The following is a 13,928-nucleotide window of genomic DNA, read 5'->3' on the forward strand; positions in this document are numbered from 1 at the left end:
TATGACATTTTATGTTTATAAATTTATGACAATGATATTTCATGTTTTTCTACTACATCAACCCTTTGCGAACTTCTGAAATACCCAACCATACCAAGAAAACTATGAGTCTCTTATATACTTATAGGCCTTGGCCTCTCAAATATAATCTTTGCCTTAGGAGGATCAATTGTAATACCATTTCCACTGACAACATCCCAAAAAATGCTATGTTTTCATCAAAGATTGGTATTTTAAAATCTTTGCATATAGTTTATTTTTTCTTAATGTCTCCAAAACTAATCTTAAGTGAAAAACATGGCCATCGTTAGACTTAAAATACACCAATATATCATCTATTAAAGAATTTCAAATTGATCCAAATGACAATAACAAGTACAAAATATCCAATAAATTAATTCCATGAATATTGATGGTGTATTTGTCATAACCAATGGTATCATCAAGAACTCATAATGGCTATAATGAGTACGAAATGTAATTTTTGCTACATCATCTTCTTTCACCTTTAATTAATGGTAACTAGATGTTAAGTCAATTTTTAAAAATACAATAGCACCTTCTAACTAATCAAATAAGCCATAAATTCTTAGCATTGGGTATTTTATTTCTTAATTTTCATTTTATTATTTCCCTATAATATGTACACATGCACATTGTTCAATCCTTCTTATGCGGGCGTGCATGGATGTGCTTTTGTTACACTGGTGAAGAATGAATGTATAATATGAATATGCATAGATTTTTTTTTATATGAATTGCCCACTAGATATGCAAGTATACATGTCGATCAAGTAATAAAGTGATTGAGTGCTTCTCCCACAAGGAAGTGTTTTGCTAGATTGTAATCAAACTAGTGTTATTTACTACAGACGCAAGGTTTTTTCCTACTGAATGAGAATGAAGGGTTTCAAGTTTCTTCCACTTACATATAATATAAAAGATGGCAATATACAAATATACAAAATATCCAATTCATTAATGTCATGAACTAGAATTATTTAATACACTCATATTTTGAACTAGAACTTTAAATGCTCATAAATTCTTAAATACTTATCCAAATTCAAAGAAATTTGAAATACAACTTCCCCACACTAAGATGAATAGTAGAAAAGTGTTTGATTTCATTGAAAATCACTTTTCAAAAAGCATTTTTAGAGAGAAGTTTAAGGCTTATTTCATTGAAAGCCTTTGATCATGGGCTCCATGGACTCATGGAGATATCCTCTACAACTTCTTTGAAGACCCCAAGCTTTGAATTTTATTGAATTGAAAGTTGAGAATTATCACTTTCTCTCTCCTTCTCTCTCTCTCTCTCTCTCTCTCTCTCTCTCTCTCTCTCTCTCTCTCCCCCCTCTTAAATGTAAACTTTTGGAGCTAGAGAAAGGTTGGAGGAGACGTTGGGGAAGCTTGGGTAGTTGTTTGGAGCTCAAAGGGAGAAGAATAAGGGCTTGGGAGGTTGTGGATTAAGAGTTGTGAGTATAAGAGTGTGAAATGACGATTTTCTCTCCTTTAACCCTATTTTATGCCCTCCTTCTCAAACCAAGGGTTAGTGTTCACTAGAGAGACTCTTTGAATGATTACCATGTGTAGGGAGTGGTTGGAGGATAGTCTTTTGGGCATTAGAGTGGTTGGGGAAATGACAAAATGATGTAAAAAGTGCTTTTTAGCCTTTTGTTCATATGTGGCCACATGGGGCTAATTTGGATTAAACCAAAGCTTAAAAATAGATTATAAGATAATTAGAAAGCTTTTTTGCACATGTGGCCACATGAGTTGGTGTAGAGGGGTTTTTAAAATTTAGCATATTTGACAATTTTTTACTATTTAAGCAATTTTTGTGGAATTAATCACATTGACTAGTCAAACTTGGTCAAGCAACCTAGGATGGGTCCTAGGTAACTTCAATAGGCTATTTACATGAATTTTGGAGGATTTGGTTGCATGAATGTGAAATATTCATTTTTAAAGTGTGTATGTGAGGGATTTAACCAAATTAAGTGAGTTGGCTTAACTCACCATGAATTGAGTCACACATGATTTGGGTTCATTCAAGGTATGTACTGGAGTAAATTTGGGTGATTGGAAGGGTTTATTTGTTCACAATTATCAAAATTCATTAAGCTTAAGGGCTAGTTTGGTTAACCATCGTTGACTTGGTCAACCAAGTTTGACTAGTGCTTAGGTTATAATAATAGTCTATATTTTGACCTAAACAAATAAAATTTTTTAGGTGTCAATATAAGCCAGATTTGAAAAATGCAATTTTCATAAGATAGATATTATTGTGTTTTCATTATAATAATTTTCTGTAATTTTTAGTCATTGGTGCAAATCATTAAGAAACTGATTTGCTGTCTTATGTCTATTTTTTAATCAGTATAAGTGGAGATTTTAGGACAGTCTTATGTCTATTTTTCAAATTGATTTTACAAGTATTTTTTAAATAAAATAATCTATTTTATTAATATTTTTCCTATAAATTTTATACTAAAAATAATTATATTATATTATATTATTATTTTAGTTAAAATATCTAATTCTATTTTAATGCTTTATTAAAATCCATTTTTCCTTAATCCAATCGGCTAACAGGGACATGTGAGGGAAATTTGAGAGAAAAAATGAAGAGAGAGAAAATAAAACTTACATTTTAGAGGCTATAGTGCGATTTTTGTCAATCGGACCTGTTGGAAATTTGCCCATCTCATTATAAATAATTATTACCCTCTTTCTAATTTCAATAATTTTTTATTTTTTTATACTTTTTTATCAATTTATATTTTTTTATAAAAAAATAAGTATAATTTTGTTTTGATAAAAATTTGACCCGCATAACTTTTAGTATGTGATAGATCTCATCATTTTGAGCATTTTAACCAGAATATATTAAATTTTCATTGGTTAAATTGAAAGTTATGATTTTTTAAAGTGAATGTATAGCAGATAAATTTGATAGATTTTCCTATATTTATATTTTTTTATATTTCATACATGATATTAACTTGCATTGTATAGAAAAGATAGCATTTGCATGCAAGTAAGAGAAAGCTAATTGTTAACACTATAATGAAAATGTATTGGCTCTTAAATATATTACATTTGCATGCATGTAGCATATGACTAGTTGTTGAGGATAGAGAAGATATTGACAGCATGCAATGCCCAAAGAATAAAAAAGTACCACTTATTGTGTTCCTATTTGAAGGAGAAGAATAGAGTTGGTGGATAAGACAATAATGACAGAATTTCCAAGGAAAGATTAATATAAAGATCACCTTGATAGAGTTTATTTCTATTTTTAGAGATTGATTTGTTCCTTCATCAGCCCGATAATAGATATAGGAGGCTTTCATGAGATTAGAGCAGGGGAAAGTGATAGCGATGCAGTATGATGTGGATTTACTAGCCAGGTGTGTAACTCAAATGGTCAATACTACTGACAAAAAATGTTATATATTTATGAGAGGATTAAAAGATGAATTAAGGCATCCACTTGTATTGCTAAGGATTCAAAAGTTTTTTGAGTTGGTTGAAAGAGCGAGGATGGTGGAGAATGACTTGGCTATTCCATTATTTAGATAGAATATGAGCAAGAAGTGAATGAAAAATGATATAACTAGGAGAGAGAGTAGTAAAAAAGGGGTAGATTTTTAGAGCATAAGAAGATTAGCACCTAAGTTGATGTGGTAAGAGATGTAGTGGATGATGTTTTTTGATTAATGGATATTATTTTAAATGTGGGCAACAAGTATACTAGATAGTTGATTGTCCACTACAATGACAGAGGATAGTATCTAAATTCTGAGGGAAGCAAGCCATGAAAGAGTATAAATAGAGGACCCTGGGATGTAGTGAATACATTAAAGGGTCTACAATCAAGACATATGGAAGAAGAGTGATTGAAAGTTAAAGAGGACCTATATAGTCTGCTACACCAACACTACCACTATGATCTAGAGTTTACAGTTTGATCAAGTAAGATGTTAAGAACGTGCCTAAAGGATCCACTAAAAAAAAAATTCAATCCTTAAATTAATTGATTAATAATTTATATAGCATATTATGCTTAAATGATATGTGGGGGTATAATTGTTTTGAATGAACTTAGGATTAATTGCATACATTATTTTTAAGATTTTGAATGGATTTCAACTGATTTATTAGTTTTAATATTTTTTTAAAATTGTATCGATTTAATTTGAAGGATTTATGAATTGATTTTATTTCTATTGATCTAATTTGTTTGTAGAAAATTTGAGGGTGACATTTTTCTAGGTTAGGGAGATTGTAATGGTGTTTATTTTGACCCGAAAAAAATAAAAAATTTTAGGTGTCATTATCAACTAATTTTGAAAATTATCTTTGCCATAAGATATATAATATTGTGTTTTAATTATAATAGTTTTATCATAATTTTTGGGTACTAGTGTGAATCCTTAAGAAATTGACACCTAATGGTACTAGTGGGAATTTTGGGACCGTTAGGTGTCCATTTTATAAATTGATTTTGCCAATATTTTTTGAATAAAAGAAATTATTTTATGGATTTTTTTTATAATTTTTAAAGCTCCAAAAAGATTTATATGAATTTGAAACTAAAAAATGATTAAATTATATAATTATATTACATTATTAAAAAAACTAATTCCACTTTAATGCTTTATTAGAATCCATTTTTTCCTTAATCCATTCAGATTATAGAGGTATGTGAGGGAAATTTGAGAGAAAAAAGTGAGAAGAGAGAAAATAGAACTTGGATTTTGAAGGCTGTAGAGCGATCTTTGTTATTTGAACATATTGGAAAATTTACCCTTCTCAATATAAGTAACCATTACCCTATTTATAATTTCAATAATTTTATATTTTTGGTATTTTTTTATCAATTTTTTTTACAAAAAAATTAGGATAATTTTATATTGATAAAACTTTTATAATATAACTTTTGGTATGTGATAGATCTCATTAATTTGGTTATTTTGACTCGTATATATTGAATTTTACAGGTTAAATTGAAAGTAATGATTTTTTTGAAGTAAATATATAGTAGACAAATTTGATAGTTTTTTTTTATTTAAAAATTTATGTATTTCATATATGATATTGACTTATATTGCATATAAAAGATAGAATTTGCATGTAAACAAGGGAAGACTGACTGTTAAAATTATAATGAATACGTGTTGGCTCTTAAAATATAATACCATGTGCATGAGGGTGGCCAAAGATATTTTCTTTAAATAAAATGTTTGTTGTGTAATCCTGGTTGTAACTTGTAATCAATTAACTAAATTACATATATATATATATATATATATATATATATATGAAAATACCACATTACAACTTGATTATCCTACCTTACTTTACATTAACAAATTGATAGATAGAACTGAAATCTTTTTGGCATTAATATTGATAAAATATAGCATAACATACTAGTATGGTTTATTGGGTAACTTTATTAATCATATTAGTTTTATTATTAATTTTTTAGATTTTTATTGCTCATATTAAGTGATGATTGATATTAACTATAATTAACTAAACATACATATTGATTCTTTTATTTTGCATTGAAAGTAGTGATAGATTTTTGATTGCTTGTTGGGCTTTTATGTTCATTATGTTAATATTTAAAATTTTAGGTTAGGAAAAGACCATGACCAGTTGGAGTGAGGTTGATATGGATCCTTAGGTTTTTAATTGATTTTGTTTATATTCTATTATTCTTTTGTAGTCAGGAGTTTGCGATAAAATAGTAATTATATTGATCTATTGGCTATTGTATATTAATTTTGAAAATATAGTAAAATATTTTGAGGTATATGATTGTTAGTTTCTTTTATTGAATATAGATTTATTACTTTGATGATTTATGGAAGCTCTGGTTGATTATTTAAGAAGATAAAATAAATAATTCTTTCAAATTTAATTTTGAGCATTATATGGATTTATATTCAATGCACTCCAAATCAAATTTGGAATATACTTGAAGTGGTTTGAGGGTTTGATTTGATTGATCCATGTTGAAGTTTATTGAAAATTTTGATTTAGGAAGTTTTGGGTTTATGTGTTTCATGGTTAACTTGTATCAACCATAATCAACTAAAGGTCCAAGGAAGTTCAAACCAATATAACAATGTTCATGGACATGTTCAAAGGTTTTGAGAGAGATTGCATGGTCATTTTCTCCAATATGTCATATATAGTGGCACAGACTATAAATATTTAAAGGTTTTACAGTCTTGAAAAATGAATTTAGTTTTGAGGGTTAGAAAGATTGAAATGTTTTTAAATTGATATGGTTGACCCTATAGATATGTCTAATTAATATGCAACTAAATGATCATAAATCCAATGTCATTTAATATGATTTTAAAGGATTTGAAATTTTCCATGAAATTGGTTTTGGCTAAGGGGTTTTGGATTTGGATTTTAACAATTGAATTTGGATTTTAGGTTTTTAATTAGATTTTTAATTTGGTTTGATTTGAGATTTAATTTGATTTGATTTTCTTGACCTCACAAAAAAATGAGGCCAGCATAGATACAAAAAGTTATATAGTTAATGCTCGATAAATAAGGAGAAAATATTTAACAAATTATGGAGAAATAAAATCCTTAGAAATAAAAAACCATTGAATGCAGGAGTAAGAGTATAATTTCTCACTTCAATTAGAATAAAATCCTTAAAAAATAGTGCCTAGTGCTATAACACTGCATGTCGCCCTTAGAGTTTCCATAGAATAGAGCCTTTAATGTTATGGCAGCATTTTTGGGCATCACAAAACCTTCAGCGCTAATGCGTTTTGGGGTGAAAATGAGTCAAGCTGGCTCATGATTTGGCTCAAACTCAGCTCTCTAATGAGATCACGAGTTGAGCTTATTGAGTTTCGAGCACGAGCTCGAGCAGATATCCGAGCTCGAGCAGATATTCGAGCTCATTATATTCTCGAGCTCGAGTTCGAGAAAGGTAAAGTTTGGCTCAAGTACTCATCGAGTGGCTCTAACTTGAGGGTGGAAGCAAGATGGTTCGTAGCGCAAAGAGGAGCAATGATGGCGAGATCATGTTCAGTTATGTCATTTCTCTCCTCTATTTTAACAACTTCACGAGCTTTGTAAGCTTATTAAGGTGTTAACCTATAGTTTCAAATTTTTTTAGCAACAAGGCTACAATTTGTTTGGGATCAACAAATTGCAATATGTTTGGCTATTGTGGGTAATTTATGAGTTTTGGATCATTTAATGGTAGAATGAGGCAATATTTTGGGGTAAAATCAGTTGATAATGTAATAAACTTTGACTTATGAAAGCTTTGAGTCTTTAAGTCTCCCAAGCCTCTGAGATAAATTACAATATCATTTCAGTAATTTTCATTAGCTTGAAGCATTAATAGAGCTATAATTATTCTTGCTAAAAAGTTGAAAAAAATATTATAGTAAAGTGTAGATTCAAATTTCTTGAATTCAGATGCTTATTGTATTGTCTTATTGTTGGATAACATTTTAATTTGATTAATATCATTTTGAGTTGTGAATGTTGGACAAATAAGAGAAAAAAAAACTTACATTGTTATAGGTGAAACATGTGATTTTTTTTATTTATCAAAGCTGGACAAATAAGTGAATAAGACTAATTTGATCTGATTTGTGAAACATGATCTTTTTATTTATTCTTGAAGATTATTAGTACTCATATATTTCAAGTGAGATTTTCTTGTTTTATTGATTCCATGTCTTTTTAATTATGTAGTTTGTTGGGGTTTTTTTTCACATAGGATGTCAACAGAGCCAATTATTGTAGATAATATTAGGGAGTATTTGAAGTTAGAATTTGGAGAAATATAATCAAACAATCAGGGCAAAATGAAAGTGACAATATTTTGGAAGAAAGTCAGAATAATAATAGTTAGGCTAATGAATAGATCAATGAAAACACAACTGAGAATCTAGTGGATAAAAAAAGGAAGAAAACATCTACTGTGTGGGATGAATTTAATGAAATAACCCTCTCAGGTGGTCAAAGGAAAGTTGAATGCTCTCATTGAAAGAAAAAATTATGTTTAAGTAACATAGGTTCTACAACATAATATAAGAGGCACTTAGATCATTGCCCTACAAGAATGCATGTTATAAGAAATCAAAAGATTTTGTTGTTTGAACCTAAAGACATTAATTGTACAGGTTAAAATTCTCAGGAAAGTGGAAGTTTATCAAATTTCAAGTATGGCCAATCTAAAGTTAGAGAGATGATTGCCCATTACATTTTGATAAATGAAAAACCTTATTTTTGTTGAAGAGTTTAGCTTTAATTTAGTATTGAAGTCCATGCATGTTATCATATTTTATGAAGTATAGTAAAACAATAGCTCGTAATGACATGATCTTGGTATATGAGAAGGATAAGAAGAAGTTACATGCTGCATTAAAGAGCATAACTAGATTAAGCTTTACAAATGATCTATGGATGTCCAAAAATCAAAGAATTACATGGCTGTGACAACACACAATGTGGACTCCAATTGGAGAATACAGAAGCATGTGCTAAGCTTCTCGCACTTGCCTCCACCGGATATATTATCTGAGATTGTTGATGCCTTTTATAAATCAATGAGTGAGTGGAGATTGGAGATTAAAGATTTTACCATATTTGTTGATGATGCAACAACTAATGACAGGGCAATTAAGTTACTTAAGAACAACTTCTATGTGAGAAGAAAGTTATTTTTTTGAAGGTAAACTCTTCCATATGCGTTGTTGTGCACAAATTCTAATTCTTATGGTTAAGGACATGATCAAAATTGTGGAATAAGATGTTAATAAAATCCATGAATTAGTTAGTTTCATAAATTCTTTTGAGGTTAGGTTGACAAAGTTTTCAAAAGTTGTGCTGCAGTTGCAACTTCCAACAAAAAAACTTAAAATATATAGCCCAACAAGTTGGGACTCGACATATAGCATGCTTACTATGGAACTTCAAGTTAGAGAAGATTTCTTTTTGTACATGGAAAGAGAGGTTGGTTATATTAGTTGTCCTACATAAGAGGAGTGGGATATCATATGAAAGGTTTGTGATGTTTTGAGATTTTTTTAATACGGCAACAAATATCATTTCAGGAATAGAATACCCCACTTCAAACTTGTTCCTTTCGCATATTTTTACAATAAAAAAGGTATTGGATGATGGGGCTCATTCCTTAGATAGTTTAATTAAAGTAATGACAATTAGAATGAAGGCAAAATTTGACAAGTATTGGGGTGAGTGTAATCTGCTAATGGATTTTGATGTTATTATGGACCCAATAATGAAGTTTGTAGTCATGGAATTTGCATTTCCAATGATATACCAAGGGGATGAAAGCATAAAAAATATCTCATATGTACATAGCTTATTGTTTAAGCTATATGAAGAATACACAACATGTTTTGAAGAAGAAGTAAACAGTATAGATGGCACATTTAGAGCAAGAAGATCATGTGGTGTTGGTACAGGTAATAGTTCTTGAAGTACTAAAGAAGGTGGTGGGAATAAGTACAATGGTTTGCAATATTTTAGAGCTTTTATGTTTCATAGAAAATAAATAAGAAGCCTGTCAAAATTGGTTTAGATAAATATCTTGAAAATTGTTATGAAATTTGTCATGCAGTACGCCCCTTTGATGTTATAGCATGGTGGAAGAACAACCAGATGAAATACTGCATCTTATCAAGAATGACTGTTGATATCCTTGTTATTCCAATTATCACAGTACCATCTGAATCTATATTTAGTGCATGAGAGAGGGTTGTTGAAAAATATCATTCCAAGTTAGGTATTGAGATAGTTCAAGCTCTCATATGGAGGTTCAAATTGGGTTTGCTCGCACTACAATCTTAAGGGAAGGATGAAGGAAATGATTTTGTATAGATTTTATGTTCAAAATTTCTTATTTTGTAATATTAATGCTGTCATTATATGTAAATTACTTGTAGGAAGAGGATGATGAAAGGTGGAGATAACACTACCTGTAAGTTAGAAGAATCCTGAAAGGTAGAAGATCCATATATTTGTTCTTCCAATTAATAATTGTTTGAGTTTAAACCTTTGGGAAATGTAGCAATTGTTTTTGTCCAAAAAGAATGCATCAATGTAAATGGATCTCCTGAAATATGTTGAAATCATTAGGTACGCATTACATATTATAGTTTTAATTATATCTACTTTATGTTATTCTTTTATATCATACTGTGTATTTGTAATTTCACTTTGCATTAACTTCATAAATAACTTGATTTATTCATTTTGGCTCTCTCTCCATAGGTTCATTTGTTGGTATTAGCATTGGCAAACCATTCTTCAAGTTCAGAAAAATTAGACATTATGGAGATTTTTGGTCATTTGGAGATAGATTATTGAGATATTTTGTAAACTTTGTTATTACTTTGCAAACTTTGTTATAATATTCTTGTACGATGAACTTTATTAACAAATTTCTGAGTGGTATGTAATGTAGCTTTGTAATTTTCTTTCAGTGCTCTTTTAATGTTAAATTTGGTTTTACTTCAAAGTGAATGCATAATACTATTGTGGTTTATATTATTAATGAGCTAGGGAGATATATTTGCGTTGATTGCTTGGGATTTAAAGATTATTGAAATTATTTTTTGTAAATTAAAGTGAATGTATATCACTAGCTTTTCTAATTTACGTAAAATTTCAATGGTGTTAAAAATGCAAAAATGTTATTAATTTTATTATTTTGATCGTCAAGATTAGTACCATCATCAGTTATTTTACACATTTATTGAAGATTAAAAAAAAAAAATACACTTCGAGCTAATGAGCCTTCAAAACAGCTGAGTTCGAGCATCTTATTCGAGCTTGAGCTGGAAAAAAAATTTCAAGTCTAGTTCGAGCTCGAGCTAGAAAAGAAATCGAGCCGATTTCAAGCTCGAGTTCGAGACAGTTAAACGGTAAACAATCAGAGCTCGATCTCATTAGTACTCAAGCTCATTTGGACTCGTTTGCACCCCTAGATACATCACTTGTTTGATCATATTTTCATATTTTTAAATAAATTTATTTTAAACTTTAGGGTTATTAAATGAGGAGCGAGTTTTCTAATCTTACGTCCCTTCACTATCTCCATATGAAAGGCCTTACTTCTAAGTTAGTTGAGAATTACATAATTAATCATAACATTACTCATATTATATGATTTTAGTGATATTACTCCTTTGGGCTAACTTTTGATTTACTACCATTGAGAGATATTCAACATGTTATTTACTAAAATAGGGTTATAATTTTCCAACATTCCCCATTATACAATAACCCCATAAAACATATAAAATTAGAGAAGTAGATGGATAAATCCCTTATACTTTTTTTTTTTTGAAGAAAACTTTTAATTTTATGCAATTCCTACTCTTCTATATCTCCTAAGAAAGATGATACATGAAGGATGCATATTGATAGAAGAGACACAAATGAAACAACCATCAAGTATACATTTCTCATACCCAAGCATGATGATTTGCTTAATCTAGTCTCTAATGCAAATTACTTCTCTGAAAAATTGGGTTTTTAAGTAATTACCATCATATTGGGATGATAATTAAGGATGCGTGAAAGACTACTTTTATGACCCCATATAACTTTATGAGTGTTTATGATGTCATTTGGTATTTCCAAAACATCTAATATGTTTATGATCCTTATAAATATTATTTTTAACCTATATGATAGAAAGCTTATAATATGTTTATGATCCTTATAAATATGATTTTTAACCTATATGATAGAAAGTTTTTAACTATACACTAATTATATTTTGATCTTTATCACTTATAAGAAGTATTTTGAGAATATGAGATTATTTTTTGAAACACATATCAAAGTGAAATTTTATGCGAATAATAAAAAAATTATTTCTTATACAAATAATGGTGATCTTGTTAGAAATTTATAGTAACTTCCTTAGGCCAAAAATCAAACCCATCAAAGGTTACATAAATGCTAAAATGGCCAACCATTAAGAGTTTTACTAAGGTTAGGAGCTTTCATGGAATAACCACATTTTACATGAGATTTATTATGACCTTTAGTAATGTTTCTACTATCATTAATATTTAAAAAATGAGAAGTTTTTGTCAACTAATGCTTAGAAGGCCTTATATCAAATTAAGATTCTGTATGTCTTCTTCTTAAATCATTAGGGTTTATAGTTTTCTAAGGTATTTAAGGTTACATGTGATGCATATATGATGGGTATATCAGGCATCTTAAGCCCATAAATCAACACAATGCTTTTTTTAATGAAAAGTTAGATTGAAGCTAAGAACATATATTATATATATGATAGAAAATTTTATGTTTTCATTCAATCTTTGAAATATTGGAGACCATATCTACTGCACAAGGAATTTAACCTCAATTTAGATCATCATGACTTCAGATACACAAAGAAATCTTAAATATAGATTTATTAAGTAAGTTGGGTTATTAAATGGTTATTAAATGTTTTTTTTTTTGTAATGACATAAGATAGGGATATAAAATAAGCCAATGAATGCCTTATTTAAATTAATTTTGGTGATATCTTCCTTAGAACTTCAAATCCTTTTATTTAGTAGACTTATGGAAGACTACCACTTTATATTAATTTTCATATTATTTATATTGAGCATTAAGATAATTGTTTCTCTATGTAGATTTATTTCATAGTCATTGTTAACTACTTATAAAGATGGAAACAATTATATATTCATTTGTCATTTCTTAGGGAATTCCATATTTCAGAGTTGCATTTTGTGGGAATCATACTTCATATAAAATGATAAAAGGCATGATGGATAATAGGTTTTATTGGGTCTCAATGAAGAGGTATGTTCAGAAAGCATTTGCACAATGTTATACTTACAAGTAAGCTAATGCCACTAAACAAAAATTAGGAAAGTACATTGCATTATAAAACCATGTAGGCCTTGGGTGTATTATTTATGGTTTTTTTGTTAGGGCTACCCATGACTATTAGAGGCCATGATAATGTAATTATTGTAGTGAAGATATTCTAAAAAATGGTTTATTTTTCACCTTGTTCCAAAACTATTAATTCATCTTATGTGATAAGGTTGTTCTTTAATAAAATAATTATAATGCATGGTTTACCTTCTACCATAGTCTTTACAAGACTTGTCATATTTTATGTCATGCCTTCGTATGACCTAATGAAATTTACTTAGGCTTTACTTTCCACCCTCAAACTAATGATCAAGCTGAGAGAGAAAATATGACTACTAGTAACTTACTTCAATGTCTTGTAGAAAAGTAAGATTTTCATATATAAACATTTGAATTTTCCTATAATAACACTATCTCAACAACCACAAAGATAACTCTATTTGAGATAGTGTATAGTCACAACTCTAAGAAACTAATTAATGTGGCTAATATTCCATCACTTGTTCTTTTTTTTAATGCAACTTTTTCATTTGCAAGGATTTTAAAGGCATTCATATTGATGTGAGGGAAAAAATAGAAAATAGAAATTCAATATATGGTGATGGAGTATATCATAATTTTTATACCAAAGAACATAAAGAGGGAGAATATGTATTTGTAAGAATTCAAGCAGAAATATAACCATAATATATAGAATTTTACATGTTATAGCTTGTGTTCCATTTAATCTTGGTTTGCCTACTTATATGCTAATCAATCTATTTTTTAATATTAAGGATACTAGCCATTCAAAGGAGTTAACCAACCTCTAAATTTTAAGATGAACACCCTTGCGGGAACTAAATCTTTTTAGTTGTAGGTGTCTTCACATTATACTTTCTTAGATGTGGAATCAATCATTGTAAATGAAGCACCATTGACGTATCAAATTGCTTAAAATAGATTTTTAATAAGATGTAAGGACATGCTACCCAATAAAG

The sequence above is a fragment of the Dendrobium catenatum genome, unplaced genomic scaffold (genome assembly GCF_001605985.2).
Source record: "Dendrobium catenatum unplaced genomic scaffold, ASM160598v2 fragScaff_scaffold_830, whole genome shotgun sequence".
In the NCBI taxonomy this organism is placed as follows: Eukaryota; Viridiplantae; Streptophyta; class Magnoliopsida; order Asparagales; family Orchidaceae; genus Dendrobium; species Dendrobium catenatum.